Source organism: Conger conger, chromosome 1 (genome assembly GCF_963514075.1).
Source record: "Conger conger chromosome 1, fConCon1.1, whole genome shotgun sequence".
Taxonomy (NCBI): Eukaryota; Metazoa; Chordata; class Actinopteri; order Anguilliformes; family Congridae; genus Conger; species Conger conger.
Genome location: NC_083760.1, coordinates 74,233,782 through 74,248,489, shown reverse-complemented (window position 1 = coordinate 74,248,489; position 14,708 = coordinate 74,233,782). Strand labels below are relative to the sequence as shown.

The 14,708-nt window shown below is 45.4% G+C and overlaps 1 protein-coding gene across 3 annotated transcripts in view; it reads left to right on the top strand.

Moving 5' to 3' along the window:
• Positions 1-494: 494 nt before the first annotated feature.
• LOC133122676 (DENN domain-containing protein 4B-like) overlaps positions 495-14,708 on the top strand; it is a 41,245-nt gene continuing 27,031 nt past the window's right edge. Inside the window, exons 1-2 of one of the 3 annotated variants that reach the window (XM_061232790.1) lie at positions 495-724; positions 9,828-9,902. The gene's annotated coding sequence lies outside the window, so the exon portion shown is untranslated. Of the gene's footprint in view, positions 725-9,827; positions 9,903-11,070; positions 11,380-14,708 lie in introns of those variants that run through there. The other 2 variants (XM_061232782.1, XM_061232799.1) reach the window with 2 other exon arrangements.

Below are 14,708 nucleotides of genomic sequence, written 5' to 3'. Positions count from 1 at the left end.
GATCCCAGCATACATTGGGCGAAAGGCAGGAATACACCCTGGACAGGTTGCCAGTCCATCACAGGGCGCGCACACGCACACCATTCACTCACACACTCATACCTATGGGCAATTTAGACTCCAATCAGCCTAACCTGCATGTCTTTGGACTGTGGGAGGAAACCGGAGTACCCGGAGGAAATCAGCCAAACCTGCATGTCTTTGCCAGGACCTCCTTGCTGTGAGGCGGCAGTGCTATACACTGCACCATCCGTGCCGCTAATTCATAAACCTAAATTTATATTTCACTTTGACAAATGTGATCACGTTCCCCTTATAGAAATCCTATATACACTGCATAGCTCTTAGTGTATTTTTCTGACATTACTGTAAAGCTCATCCACACCGACAGTAGTCAGTGTTTGCTGTGAAGCACCGCACTATGTGTCATTTTATTTGACGTAGGCAGTCCAGCTAATTGGCCACCGAGTAAACGTTGGATGTAGTCATCGAGATACTTTTGCTCAACCCTCTATGGTCGGCAGACGGAGGCCCATGACCCCTCCCAACTTAGCTACGATCGACCGACCAGTCTAGTCCCCCTGCATCCTAGAATTGAAGGAATAGATTCTAGTGGTAACGAAGACGCAGTTGGATATGGATGTAACATACTTCAACATGACCTAACCCGTTAGAGAAATGATATTTACAGAGCGCCACCGAAGCTGCCAGCAAGGATTACGTGGTAAGACGTTTGTCAAAATATGTTTATCAGAAGCCAGTTCATGTGTTGTCGTCTGTATACAGTGCAATACAGTTCGGTAGCTCGTAGCAATATCCCATTTCATTTGCAATGTTATTGCTAAGCTACTTCGCTAGCAGCGCTCAGCCGAGGAAAGTAGGGTTTGTTGAACCGCTATCGTTACAGAAATCGCTAATTTGACGAGCAGCGTTACGCTACTTGGCTAAGTTAGCTAGTTAGCTAGCTGGCATACCATCCTCACACTTCTAGCTAGCTGCCTAGCTCTTGCTAATATCAAATGAGTACAGCGGGTATTTTACCTGTAATGTTAGCTCTCTAGCTAACCAGGTTCCAATACGAGATCGCTTTATTAATTTAGGCTAATACAAAATAACAACTTTATAACTAGAGTAGCGTTAGTGTTATATTTACTAATATTTACATGCAGAAATCAATTGACAAACGTGGAAAAAATCTAAATATCGGCATGTATCTATTTAGCTTTGCTTATTTTTTGTGAATGTTATTGTTCGGTAGCTATCAATATTTTACATTGTCGGACTGCACACGTGCTTGAAGTTAATTCGCAAAACGTTACTAGCTAGCTAATGGAATGCACCTAAGCGCGCATACGCGTGGGTAGAATTACATGCGTTTTTTGCAATGCTAGTGCTATCAGTGAGCTAGGTCCGTAATTAACGGGTCCCATAAAATTGCGCTTTGAGGAAACATGTTCATCTAACAAGCGTGGGCTGCATGGCGTTCTTGCTTAGAATATGTTCAGATTAATATAAAAGGAGATGTTGGTAGCTTGCACATTGGGTTTCAATTGGGGCAGGTATGGCTAAATACAGACAAACGTTATGCTGTTAATGCTTTAAAAAGCCCCGTAGCCAATTTATCTGTATGTTCGATCCCTATGCAAATGTGAGATGCTTCTTTAATTCGGATCAATACCGTAGTTTAACCTACATAGCTGCTGTTTTTATGAACAGATGACCCAGTACGTACCATTTAAAATGGAAATTTGGAATGAATTGTTTGGAAAATAATTCACGCTACTTTTCCGTTTAATAAAAAAAAAAAAAAGCAACATGTAGGAAGGATAGCTTGTTTATTGGATGTGAACCAACAAAAGTAAATGTAGCTTGCCTTTTGTTAAAGTAACTATAACGTCAGCTAACCAAGCGCCGACGTCGTTGTTCACCGCGTGTCTCCGCGCAACGCGTTTATGGCAGGTCATTGTAATTTAACACTCGATTACAAAAATATAATGTGTTCTTCCGGTCATTGATATTTTTGAAAAAGAAACAAAATAACTCGTGACTCGGTAACCCTACACACCCCTTGACATTTGTCCTGCTGAGACACTGTATTTGCTGGCCTTTTTCCTCAGTCAGTCGCTGTTCCTGTCTTAATTGTTTTGATTGAACTTTTGATTGAATTAAACACCACTGCTTAGTAATAAATAAACGAGGGGTTAAAATAGGTGCATTAATATCCTCTAGAGAGTTATATACCCCTTTATTTGGTTTTGTACTAATATCTTGGTGTTTAACATAAACATCAAGATAAGAGAGGACTTGTATGTGATAGGCAAGCTCTGTGCATTCTTGGGATCTTTACCAGTTCTCCTTTAGTTAGTACAAAGAGAAAATTCAGCTGAACAGGGCATCCTCATCTCCATCACGAATATCACTATTTAAGCCTGTATTTTTCTATATTTTTTTGTAAATCTTCTAATGAAATATTCTTACCTATTTTATAAGCCATTTTCATTTAGATCTTCATAAATGTCATGTAAACAGTCTGTTTTAGTTCACATTCTGTTTGTTTTTGGTGTTATTTGATGAGAAAATGAGTCCAGTTTTACATTACACGGGATATGATGCTAATTTCCTTGTGATTATAATTAGGGGGCGGTGCATAAAGGCCCAGCTCAGATGTTCCTGATCTAACATGACTCCTACCAACCAAATAAGCAGGCAATGATCAACACTTTGTCCACCACCAACAGGGTGCTAATGAGAGCATTTCATAGGGGTCGAGTGGGCGCCGTCCTTCATTGGTGTTTTGTTGGGTTCGGCCCTAACACCTCCAGAAGGCTGAGCGGTGAAGCCCCTCCTTACCCATGTCAGGCACCCTTCACTTACCACTAGCGTGCTCCATGCACAGAACAGTACTACATTACCCCAAGTAAAATGTGAACTGTGCATATTTAAAACATTAATTTACATTGTTGGCATTTAAATTTTTGTAATTTGGCAGATGCTTTTAATCCAAAGCGATTTATAAGTGCATAAGTTCTTCCACAGGTTAAAAGCATTAAATCCGTAACGAGTAAAGCACGCATGAAGAGCTGTTCTAAACAAAAAGACAACAGTCATCATATGACTGTGTCCACTCTCTATACACATCAGTTAAAAAAATTTAATTATCATTTAGGGTTAGGGTTGGACAAGAGGGATATCAGAAGGGGGGTAGGAAATCAGAGGGAGGACTAAGGTACTGTTTGAAAAGGTGTGTTTTTAGTCTGCGTTGAAATATGGGGAGGAATTCTGCTGTCCTTGACAGTGGTTGGCAAGTCATTCCACCACTGAGGAACCAGAACGGAAAGTGTATAGTTTGTGTCTGCTGTAAAATTCTTCAGTGGATATTTGTGCATAAAATTACATTTTCAAAATATTCAGCCTTCAACTATGTACCTGGTTAAAGATAACTGAAAGTGAATGGTTCAAGGGAATATCTCTTGGGGTTATTAAAATGAATCTAAAAGCCCTGAAGGAATGGCCTTGCTTTAGTGTGGTTATTGGAAGTGGCTTTTGGCCCTGGAGCGCTGTTCTGCTGACGCGAGGGAAATGTATGGGGCCGGTGACTCGGGTGCCGTCTGCGACCCTTCATTCTGAGCTGGCGAGGCGTGAGAGTCGGACACACTCGGGTAATCTAACAATCTTCTCTGGATGTGAAAGATGAGATTGCCATTTCTTGTGTGGGGGATAAATAACACAACGGCATTATAGAAACAATATGTGACGAATACCACACTATGGTGCGCAGGGAAGTGAATCCCAGGAGTTGTAATCCAATTCCAGGGGGGGAAGGACCTTATGTCAGACTGTTATAGTATGCAGCTGTGCAGCGGTCCAGCTCGTAGTGTCAGCTCAGACAGGGCCTCTCATGACTGAAGCGTGCGTTTCCCCATCTACGGTCTCAGACAAATGCATCCTGTGCAGGGTATTTGCTTCCAATTTCACTTAATCTACTGTAACCTGCGCACCTAGTAACTGAGCTGCTAAGGTTTGAAAGACTGGCTATGTATGCATGGATGTTTGATTATTTCATGGAATTAAAAAAGGAAGAAATCCAGCGTACTTCCAGTGTTGCACTTCAGGATCTGGGCTAAACTCCACTACCCTTATTTAATTAATTGCTTCTTTGAACAGCCCTGTTGATGTGCCCTTGCTCTTGATAAGCTAGCAGTTAAGGATAACCCACTGATTGGGCATCTCTCGAAGGCATTTACAACCACTGTGATTCTAGCCAGCTGCTCCATAGCAATGTTGATTTCCCGATCTAAACTCTTAATTAATGAACGCTTTTGACAGTTAATTGAACAATTGTGAATAATTGAATAATGGGAGCTCCTCAGGCTCAGATGGGAGGGCCTCCATGGTGCTTAACCAGATATGCTAACATTAAAGAGGGTTTATATTGGGTTTATTGACTTCTATTTCTAAATTGTCGCTGTGGTCTTTGTCACAGACGAGTTGACTGGCTCTCTTTTCTTACACGATCAGGATTACAGCTGTGGTGCTGCAGCATGTCCAGTCTTGTTGGGAATTATGTTTGATGAAGAATGGAGTTTCATTGGCCCAATGAATGGACACAGGTTGAGTAAATTCTTATCTGACTGACGGATATTCACATTGACAGTGGATTTGGTCGATGTCAGTGAAAATGTTCAATCTGTGGGCTTGTTTCTTTTGGAATTGGCCATACTGAAAGGATGCAGGCACAGTTTACTTATTTGACTTAGTTCTGACTGCTAGCCTGCACTCAAGTTTTTGCATGTTTTTTAGTTTTTTGTTTGGTGTTCTCTAGAATATTTTGTAGGGAAGATAAGTTTATTCAGTGTTCTTTTTCTCATCCTCAGAAAAACAGGGCAGCAAAGAGTTTATTTTAGTTGTAATGATGACAGATGGCTGTGTGTGTGTTTAGGTGCTGATCCCAGTGGCAGCTTCCTAGCGACTGGCCCTGTCAAAATAAACTGCAGTATTTTCCTTTGGGTTTGTTGTGCTCTAAATCGATTAAAATGAAGTCGACCTTTTAACAACATTGTTGCCATTATATGGTTTAGTTTCAAAATATTATGATGGCACAGTCATGATAATGAGGACACTTCAAGGTAATGCAGTTTTCCAGTTCAGGATAAATGGCTTTTTTCACTTGTATTGTTTAATTACTTTTTTCTTTTTTTCTAAAAGAAGATGATGATACAAAATCAAAATATTCATTCACATCCCATGGTGGCATTATGTTTAATATATTTATCAAAAAGGCTTTGTTTAAGTGTTTCATGTTTAATATCAGCACCTGGTCTTGTTTGAATAGAGGTGGTGTTATTCAGCTAATAGGAATTTAAAAATTGATCTTGTGCTGAGTGTGATAAGGGACACCACAATTATCTTGGGTAACACATTTTACATTTACATTTTTGTCATTTGGCAGACGCTTTTAATCCAACGCGACTTACAACTGCATAGGTTCTTCCACAAGTTAAAACATCACATCCATAACACGCGTGCATATGTGAGCAAAGGGAAGGGTTAATGTGCAACTTCAATAGAAAGGCCTGTTTGATTAGACGAGCTCTGCTGCTGGATGGTGATTGATATTGTGGTGATATTGACTCAGTATTGAAGGCCAGTTGACCCCTGACCTGGCTGTGGAAGGGAGCCTCCTCCCTGGTGTGAAGACTCACCCAGGCTAGCCTGCGCTCCAGGTCCTCCCCTTTCCCCAGCTGTTCCTGACCCTCACCAGCTGAGAGGACTATGAGGAACTGCTTTATGTATCACTCAGCGAAACTGCTTAGCCAGCTGTGAGCTGCTAAAAAGAAGGCGAATCTAAGCCATAAATACCCCAGATGAGGAAGTGGGCGTGCAGATGGAAGATCTGATACTGTGGGACTGGGCTCCTCTCTCTGCTGGGGTGAGCGCTGATTCCAGGTGCAGACTGAGGGGGGTGAGTGGGGATGGAGACTCTCCTCTCTCACCTTCAGTAACTGGGTGACCGCATCAACACTGTGTGTGCCCTCAACACTGTGTGTGCCCTCAACACTGTGTGCCCTCAACACTGTGTGCCCTCAACACTGTGTGCCCTCAACACTGTGTGCCCTCAACACTGTGTGTGCCCTCAACACTGTGTGTGCCCTCAACACTGTGTGTGCCCTCAACACTGTGTGTGCCCTCAACACTGTGTGTGCCCTCAACACTGTGTGTGCCCTCAACACTGTGTGTGCCCTCAACACTGTGTGTGCCCTCAACACTGTGTGTGCCCTCAACACTGTGTGTGCCCTCAACACTGTGTGTGCCCTCAACACTGTGTGTGCCCTCAACACTGTGTGTGCCCTCAACACTGTGTGTGCGCCCCCAACACAGTGTGCGCCCTCAACACAGTGTGCGCCCTCAACACAGTGTGTGCCCTCAACACTGTGTGTGCCCTCAACACAGTGTGTGCCCTCAACACTGTGTGTGCCCTCAACACAGTGTGTGCCCTCTTTACACTGCGTGTGCCCTCTATACACTGCGTGTGCCCTCTTTACACTGCGTGTGGCCTCTATACACAGCGTGTGCCCTCTATACACTGCGTGTGCCCTCTATACACTGCGTGTGCCCTCTATACACTGCGTGTGCCCTCTTTACACTGCGTGTGCCCTCTATACACTGTGTCAGCCAGCCCTCTATACACTGTGTCAGCCAGCCCTCTATACACTGTGTCAGCCAGCCCTCTATACACTGTGTCAGCCAGCCCTCTATACACTGTGTCAGCCAGCCCTCTACACTGTGTCAGCCCTCAACACAGTGTGTGCCCTCATCATCCTATATTCTCCCTGTGGCATCATGCTTCTCTCTGTGCTTTTGCTGTTATATAACATCATTGTTTTCCTCTCCACATAGGCTAGGCTGCATATCTGTGGTATGTTGTGCTCTGCTGTTGAGTACACCATTGATTACGGTACCTTTATGTTTGCCTCATGATGTTGACCGTGATAATAGTATTTGTGCTGCTGATTATAGCACCAGAGAGTTTACCGTGACCATTAATTTTATGTTTTGTGCAGTTGGCATAGGTATGTGTCCATTTATTGTTCTTGCTCATTGGGCCAAATTTCTGCTAGGACGTAAGCGACTAAATGTTTCTTTTTTATAAAATACCTGCTCCTCCCAGTCTCTATTTTCATTAAACATTGTGGCTGTTTGGATCGGTGTGGGTTAATCCATCCTGGCCACATGTCATTAATAAAGTTAACCTCTTTGCACTTCCTCTGATGTAAATTCCATTCAATATGCACCTGCACACCATTCTCCCTTTATTTCATCGTCAAAACATTTGATCATACTTGAACAGCCATATACTGTATTTGATCATACTTGAACAGCCATATACTGTATCTCCCCCCTATACTGTTTAACAGCAATGCTATATTCGCTTTCCAGAGGTCAGTTATTTCATCATAGTTAAAGTCTGGTGTGTGGAAGCTAGACCCAACAGTGTTTCTTTGAGAATAACCTTACAGGATGTAATGCGCCCCAGGCCTGAAATTGCACTTTATTTCTTGAATTTGCCGGTGTCTGCTTAAAGTAGGCAGCGCTGAAACCTGCCTGTCTTTTCTGCCATTCAGTATAATAGCCTCTGTCCCAGGGCGCTCAGAGAATGTAGGGCTATTTATTAGGGTTTGGTTATTAGTGCATTTCTAGCACGCAGAGGCCTCTGAGGAGCAGATCTGAGAATGCTTTTACCTCAGAGCCGTCATCCAGTAACACAGCTTCTAACGCATGGGTTTGGCATCCAAGCAAGGGCTCTCAGCTTTTAAATATGCACTCTCTCTGAGTGCCTTGTACAGATGGAGCTCCGTCACCACACACGGAGCACAGATCTGCTGCTGGGTTCCTGGGTATGATTCCTCTGAATTGCTAACCAGATCTCACGCCCCCGGCAAGCCTAACTAGCAAACAGCCAATTATTAAGATTCTTTGTCACCATCTGCCTTATTTTGCATTCAGCTCTTATATTGAGTCTCTATATGTGGTCCTCTGGAGCTCAACTGGCCTTACAGTGCGCTCAGAGAGAGTGCATATTTAAAAGCTGAGAGCTCTTGCTTGGATGCCAAACCCATGCGTTAGAAGCTGTGTTACTGGATGACGCCTTTGGTTTCAGACCACCCAAAGTGACACTTAATATTTGGTAGCATATCCCTATCTTGCAATAACTGCATCAAGCCTGCGACCCATTGACATTACCAAACTTTAGCATTCTTCTTTTGTGATGCTTTTCCAGGCTTTTATTGCAGCCTCTTTCAGTTGTTTGTTTCAGGGGATTTTTCCCTTCAATCTAAAATCTTTTTCTCCATAATGAAGTCCTTTGTTGTGTTGGCAGTGCGTTTTGGGTGATTTCTCCATAACTTGGCAGACAGAATGTTTTTCTAATGAATTCATCTGCTTCTATAATTACATCATCAATATATTTTAGTGAGCACACTCCAGAAGCTGCCATGCAAGCCCAAGACACTTCCTCCACCGTGCTTCACAGATGAGCTGGTATGGTTTGGATCATGAGCAAGTCTCTTCTTTCTCCACACTTTGGCCTTTCCATCACTTTAGTTGTGGTTCATCTTGGTCTCATCAGTCCATAAAACTTTGTTCCCGCACTTTTGTGGCTCATCTCTGTACTTTGCCAATTGAAATCTCGGCTTTCGATTCTTACTACTGAACTGATGATTGAGATACCTTCACCCCTTTGTTTGTGGAGATTGTTTGTGATGTCACTGGCTGATGTTTTGGGGGTTTTCTTTACAGCTCCTACAGTGTTGCTGTCATCAACTGCTGTTGTTTTCCTCGGTAGACCTGTTCAGTGTCTGTTGCTCAGTACGCCAGTGGTTTATTTCTTTTTCAGGACATTCCAAGTTGTTGGAGAAGCTATCCTCAATGCTTTTCCGCTCTTCAAAATGGCTTTCTTTTCTCCCAAAGACAGCTCTCTGGTCTTCTTGTTGGTTTTCTAACACAAATAGTCTTCACAGGCAAAACCCAAGGCTAAAACCAAGAGTATACATTCAGGACCATTTATTGTTTCACCAGTCAATCTAACAGGACACATCTGGAAAACAAGAAACACCTGTCAGCCACATGTTCCAATACTTTCGCTCACCTTAAAATTGGGTGGTCTGATACAAATGATGATATGTTCTAAGTTGTTTAACAAATCTGGATGAAAATGCCAGGAAATAAAAGCAAGCTGAGATACAGATCTGTCATCTCATGTACATCTTTTGACCTCAGACTCAATTGTCTTCAGTGTCTAATAAAAACAAAGGAATTGACCTTGCTGTTCCAATACATTTGGAGGGGACTATACATGAACATGCATGCATACGTTGACACACATGCAGGCACACATCCTAATGCATGCATTGAGAGATCCCCCCCCCCCCCCCAACTCAGGGAATATTCTTATCCAGCGTCCTGCTATGACCACACGTCCGTTTGCTCTATCAAACCTGGCGACTGCTCAAAATAAACCACTCTCCTGTTCTCTCCTCTCTCCATCTCACTTTCTCCCTCTCGTCTTTCCCCCCGTCATCCATCCATGTAGTCCCTCTTCTCTTCCCTTTGGTCGGCTGCGTTTTCTCCGTTTGAGGATCATGGGCACGCTGAGAAACAAATGGGCCCACATAAGCAAACGTACAGAGACGCACACACACACAGACAAACACACGCACGCACGCACACACACTCACACACGGTTAAGCAGTATCACCCACAGGGTCAGAAATGAAGGGCAGTGTTTTGTGGTCAGTTTTTTTTATTTTTTTTATCCACCCCCTCCTCAGGTTTCAGCGGCTTTCCCGTCTCTGCAGCTAAAGAGTGCAGCACTGCATCGCTGTCTGCTCTACTGCCTGGAGCAGGTGAACACAACAAGCCCCATAGGCCCCATTCTTCTCTCCCCTACATGTGAAAACTTAGGAAAGGTTTTTTATCTTACAGTTGGCCCATTTTCCCTGCAGTTGCCCTTGACCGGGGGGTCTGTGCTTTATCTTTAGAATAACCGTGTGTGTACCTGGCTTCTTGCACAGATAATGAAAATGTACTGCCTCGCTCCAGCCCCCTGACCACGTGTGCCGTGCCTGAAACACTACACCGTGCTGCTGTCCTCCAGGGCCTGCCAAATAGTGATCCAGTGAGTGCAGTGTTAGACTAAGGGCTCCAAAGTATCAACATAGGAACTGCTTTTGTGCACCGATCCCATTCCTAGTTTGGAGGGAAGTTGTTCATTGCTGCCTAACAAACCCTGGAAGTCTCGGGGCGGTTTTTGGCAGGCTTTTGTAGATACGATCTTCAGACTGCTTATGTATATTGGTGTGAATGACCCTGCAGGTCCTTTGACTGCCCTGCAAGTAGAGCAGTGTATATTTTTTGTTTTCTCTGTGATGTCATTGGAGACACAGAGTTTTATTCACTCCAGCTGTTCTGATCTCATTCTGTAGGCTCTACCCACCGGCTCTTGTAGATTAAGAACTCTTTCTGGCCTGTGTTGTGTCTCTGCTCCATTGGTTTCTGTAACCGTCTGTAAAATTGCAAAAGGCTGCAAGAGTAAATGAAGTCATTCAGAGAATGTAAACATTGATCAGGTCCATTAGCTTAAATTGTAATATAGCCTGGCTGGCCGCTGCTGTAGCTCCTGTGCGTGAAGCCAGCCTGGCCCTGGCTTTATCACTGAGGAGTATTTCTGCACCGCCTTTAAATAGCCCTGCCACTGGAAATAGGCCTTTCTCCGGAGCGCTGACGGTCAGAGACACCGGAGCCACGTGTCCCACCAAACACCAGCCGCACTTCAGCACAGCCGCAGGGACATGAGCCCTGACGTGAGCTGACCTGGGGCTGGACTCCTCGTGACCGAGGCCCTGAGACCAGAGCTGACCTGGGGCTGGACTCCCCGTGACCGAGGCCCTGAGACCAGAGCTGACCTGGGGCTGGACTCCCCGTGACCGAGGCCCTGAGACCAGAGCTGACCTGGGGCTGGACTCCTCGTGACCGAGGCCCTGAGACCAGAGCTGACCTGGGGCTGGACTCCTCGTGACCGAGGCCCTGAGACCAGAGCTGACCTGCGGCTGGACTCCTCGTGACCGAGGCCCTGAGACCAGAGCTGACCTGGGGCTGGACTCCCGTGACTGAGGCCCTGTGACCAGAGCTGACCTGGGGCTGGACTCCCCATGACCAGAGCTGACCTGGGGCTGGACTCCCCTTGACCGAGGCCCTGAACCCCCTGAGTCCAGAGCTGACCTGGGGCTGGACTCCTTGAGACCAGAGCTGACTTGGGGCTGGACTCCCCGTAACCGAGGCCCTGGCTCTGGTGTATGAGGCTGACTCTCGTGAATCCACTGGGTACATGTGCCGGGCTTGTGATTTCTGTGATGTCGGAGGCTCAATCTCATCGTTGACCATCAGGAGTATTTCTGACATTTGTGTAATTGAGCCCACATTATCTGATGTTTGTTGTTGTTGTGTAATAACTGTAGTGGGTATGTGGATTTGTTTTAGCCCTGGGAGATGCCTTTGTTTTGGTATTATTATGATGAATGAGGCAACATTAAAAGGTTATCCTGCCGTGAGTATGCAGTGATCTTATGTGGCCAATTCATAGGACGCAGACAGTTAATCTTACCTGCTCCATATTGAAAATGCTCTTTTGCCAGTTCAATGACGCATAATGCTCAAGGAGCATTTCGAAAGGTCTGAGCCAAATATAGAATTGTGTGTTGTGCTCCTTGCTGCTCATGATTGAAATGGACAGTGTAGTTCTAAAAGGGCTCAGATTTCAGTCTGGCTGTTTTTTTTCTTTCTTGCTTTGGACTGACCTTTGTGTGTTAAACCAATGTTAAATTTCCACAAACAAAAAAAAACCTTGTCTTTGACTTTGTGTGACAAAACATTCGTAGTATTTGTTTTAAATAGGGAACGTGTTTAGAACAGTCGCTGTTTTAGCGTAGTTTATTGTCATTACTTAGGATCTTCTGTTTAAGGTCCACTGACTCATAGGACTAATGGTTCCCTGGATGTAATTGATGCAATTTCCTCCTGTACCAGTGATCTGACTTTAGCAACGCGTTGCTTTGTTTGTGCGAGTAGGCAAACATTGCACAAAGTGTGGCTTATTGTGGGGATTTACTGAAGTGAATCACAGGGGAACCCGACGCTGGAGGATTAAGGTGTTTGTGGCCTGTGAAATGACTAGGACTGCGGGCTTGTGTCAGTGTTCTCCGTGGGGAGGGTTTTGGTCAGCCTGTTAATGGCCGCTCTTGTTCCCGTTTCCCAGTGTCCGGCGCTGTTTTTGTGTAAATGCACACGTGACGTCATCACACGCCCGGCTCTCAATGAGGCATTGTGGGCCGGGTCAGTCTCCCATGAGAGTGCCATTGTGGCACGGGGGCGCCGTCGTGCCAGCTGGGCATCTCTGTGGGCACCTCTGTTCACCCCTCACATTAGCGCTCTGAATACCGCCACTGTCCGCTCCCTTCGGCCGTGGCGTAGACGTGGGCGGCATCCCCAACATTTACCCTGCAGGACGGGACCTGAGCCACGCTCCATTCAAATTACCATCCCCGCAGTCACTTCTCTAGCCAGTTGGTAAATGAGTCGTTTTCCTGAAAAACTTTCTTCGATGATGTCCTGGAATATGAAATATTATGAGGCATGATGACTGGAAAAGACTATTGCGGGGTTTAACATTTCTGTGGTTTAGGTTTGGTTAACTCCGTTTGAATCCGAACATTCATAAAGCTGCTCCTGTGTGGTCTTGTTAAGGTTACATTACAGTGTGAATATGGTTGTATTACAGTGTGGATATGCTGTGATTTCCTTTTTAAGTAGACTTGTTCCAGGGATAATTCATTCAGGTTTCAGAGGCGAGAGTTGTTTTCCGCAGTTGCCTTCCCAGCAGTCCAGCAGTTCTTGGCTGATTTGTGTTTGTGTTTTTCTGTTGAGATGGTGCCATTGGGAGGCAGTGACGGATTTGAAGGGGCTGCATTTAGACTCCGCAATCAAAGGAGATGCTTTTGCAGGCCTCATGGAGATGGCTGCATTAGAGGAGAATAACTATCTTTAAAAGAGTAGCTGATATGTGAATGACAGCGTCAGAGACGACGCCCGTGCTTTTCCGGTCCCGCTGGGTGAATTAAGGGCAGGGGCCTCGGTCAATGGGGATGTCCCTGTGCATTGGGCTGCTGGAATGCCAGGGATTCCAGATAGACGCAGCTCTGAGGGGCTAGTGGTACGCTAGCGGAGCGTGCAGGACTGGCACAGAGCAGCGGGGCTGCTGGGACCTGCAGGGGGTTGTGGGTAACTGGCAGGCTTAGTGGCGCCGGTGCTCGTCTCTGCCGTTTCTGCGCTCCGTTATCAGCCTCGCACACCTGGAGGGGGGATTCAGCAGCTTTTCTCAATGGGCTGTAATCTGTACACCCACACGCACACACACCCACACACGCAGACAGACACGCGCGCACACACGCACGCGCACACACACGCACGCACACCCGCAGACACGCACACACGCAGACAGACAGAGAGACAGACACACGCGCGCACACACGCGCACACACGCAGACACGCACACACGCAGACAGACAGAGAGACAGACACACGCGCACACACACGCGCACACACACGCGCACACACGCAGACACGCACACACACAGACACAGACAGAGAGACAGTCACACACGCACCCACATACTGACAGATAGACGTACAGATGCACCAGCGCAAACCCTCATGCATACAGACACACGGACACACACAGAGACACACACACTATAGGGTTTGTAACTGAATAGAAGGGTAAAAAGACCTGAGCTGCCAATACAAGCTATTCAAAATACATTGGGCCTAATGGGTCCCTTAGGAGCCATGAGTCCCACTGAGCTCCTTTCACTGGGTGTTCTTTTCCTGGCCATTTTGGTGTGTTTATGGCTCATCCGTGAGAAGTAAGGAGATTTAAATATAAAAGCAATCACATTCACTTACTCAGTTTGATCCCAATTTTCCCGTTTGTTTGTCATCTTTTACATTACATTATTGGCATTTGGCAGACGCCCATATCCAGAGTGACGTACAGTTGATTAGACTAAGCAGGAGACAATCCTCCCCTGGAGCAACCACTACGCTAGAGGCCATCTTGCTAAGTATTGAGATGAGGAAGGAGAGTGGTTAGAAGTTTTACTCATTTTTTGTCTTTCGCCCACAATTGACTCAGGTTGCTGTTATGTAACGTCTTCCTCCTTGGGGCTTAAAGCCAATTTGTTATGCGTCTCGTACAGTGGTTTTGAGTTGTTTGTTTCCATGCCAACCACCTGCATGGTGGAGGAGGCAGGTCCCATGGGGACGCTAAGGAGGACAGTGGGGGTGTGGTAGTAAGAGGAACTTTTTATTTTTTCCAATGTCAGTCTCCATATTGTACAGGGAGCCTAGCTGATGTCAGCTGGCTTTTGGCGTATTTAGTATGTTCTCTAAATAATTTATAAATTAGCTGCATCTGGAAGGCTCAAGTATAAAACATGGAAACCTGTTGCAGGTTAAGTTGGTAAAAGTAGCATTATTGTGAAAACATTCTGTGCCTCACTGGCTAATGATTTGCTATTAATGTGTTCTTATACTGTTGCACTATCGATGGCTTGGTTTCATTTAATTTTTACTTATTAGAGAGGGGTGTGTGTGTT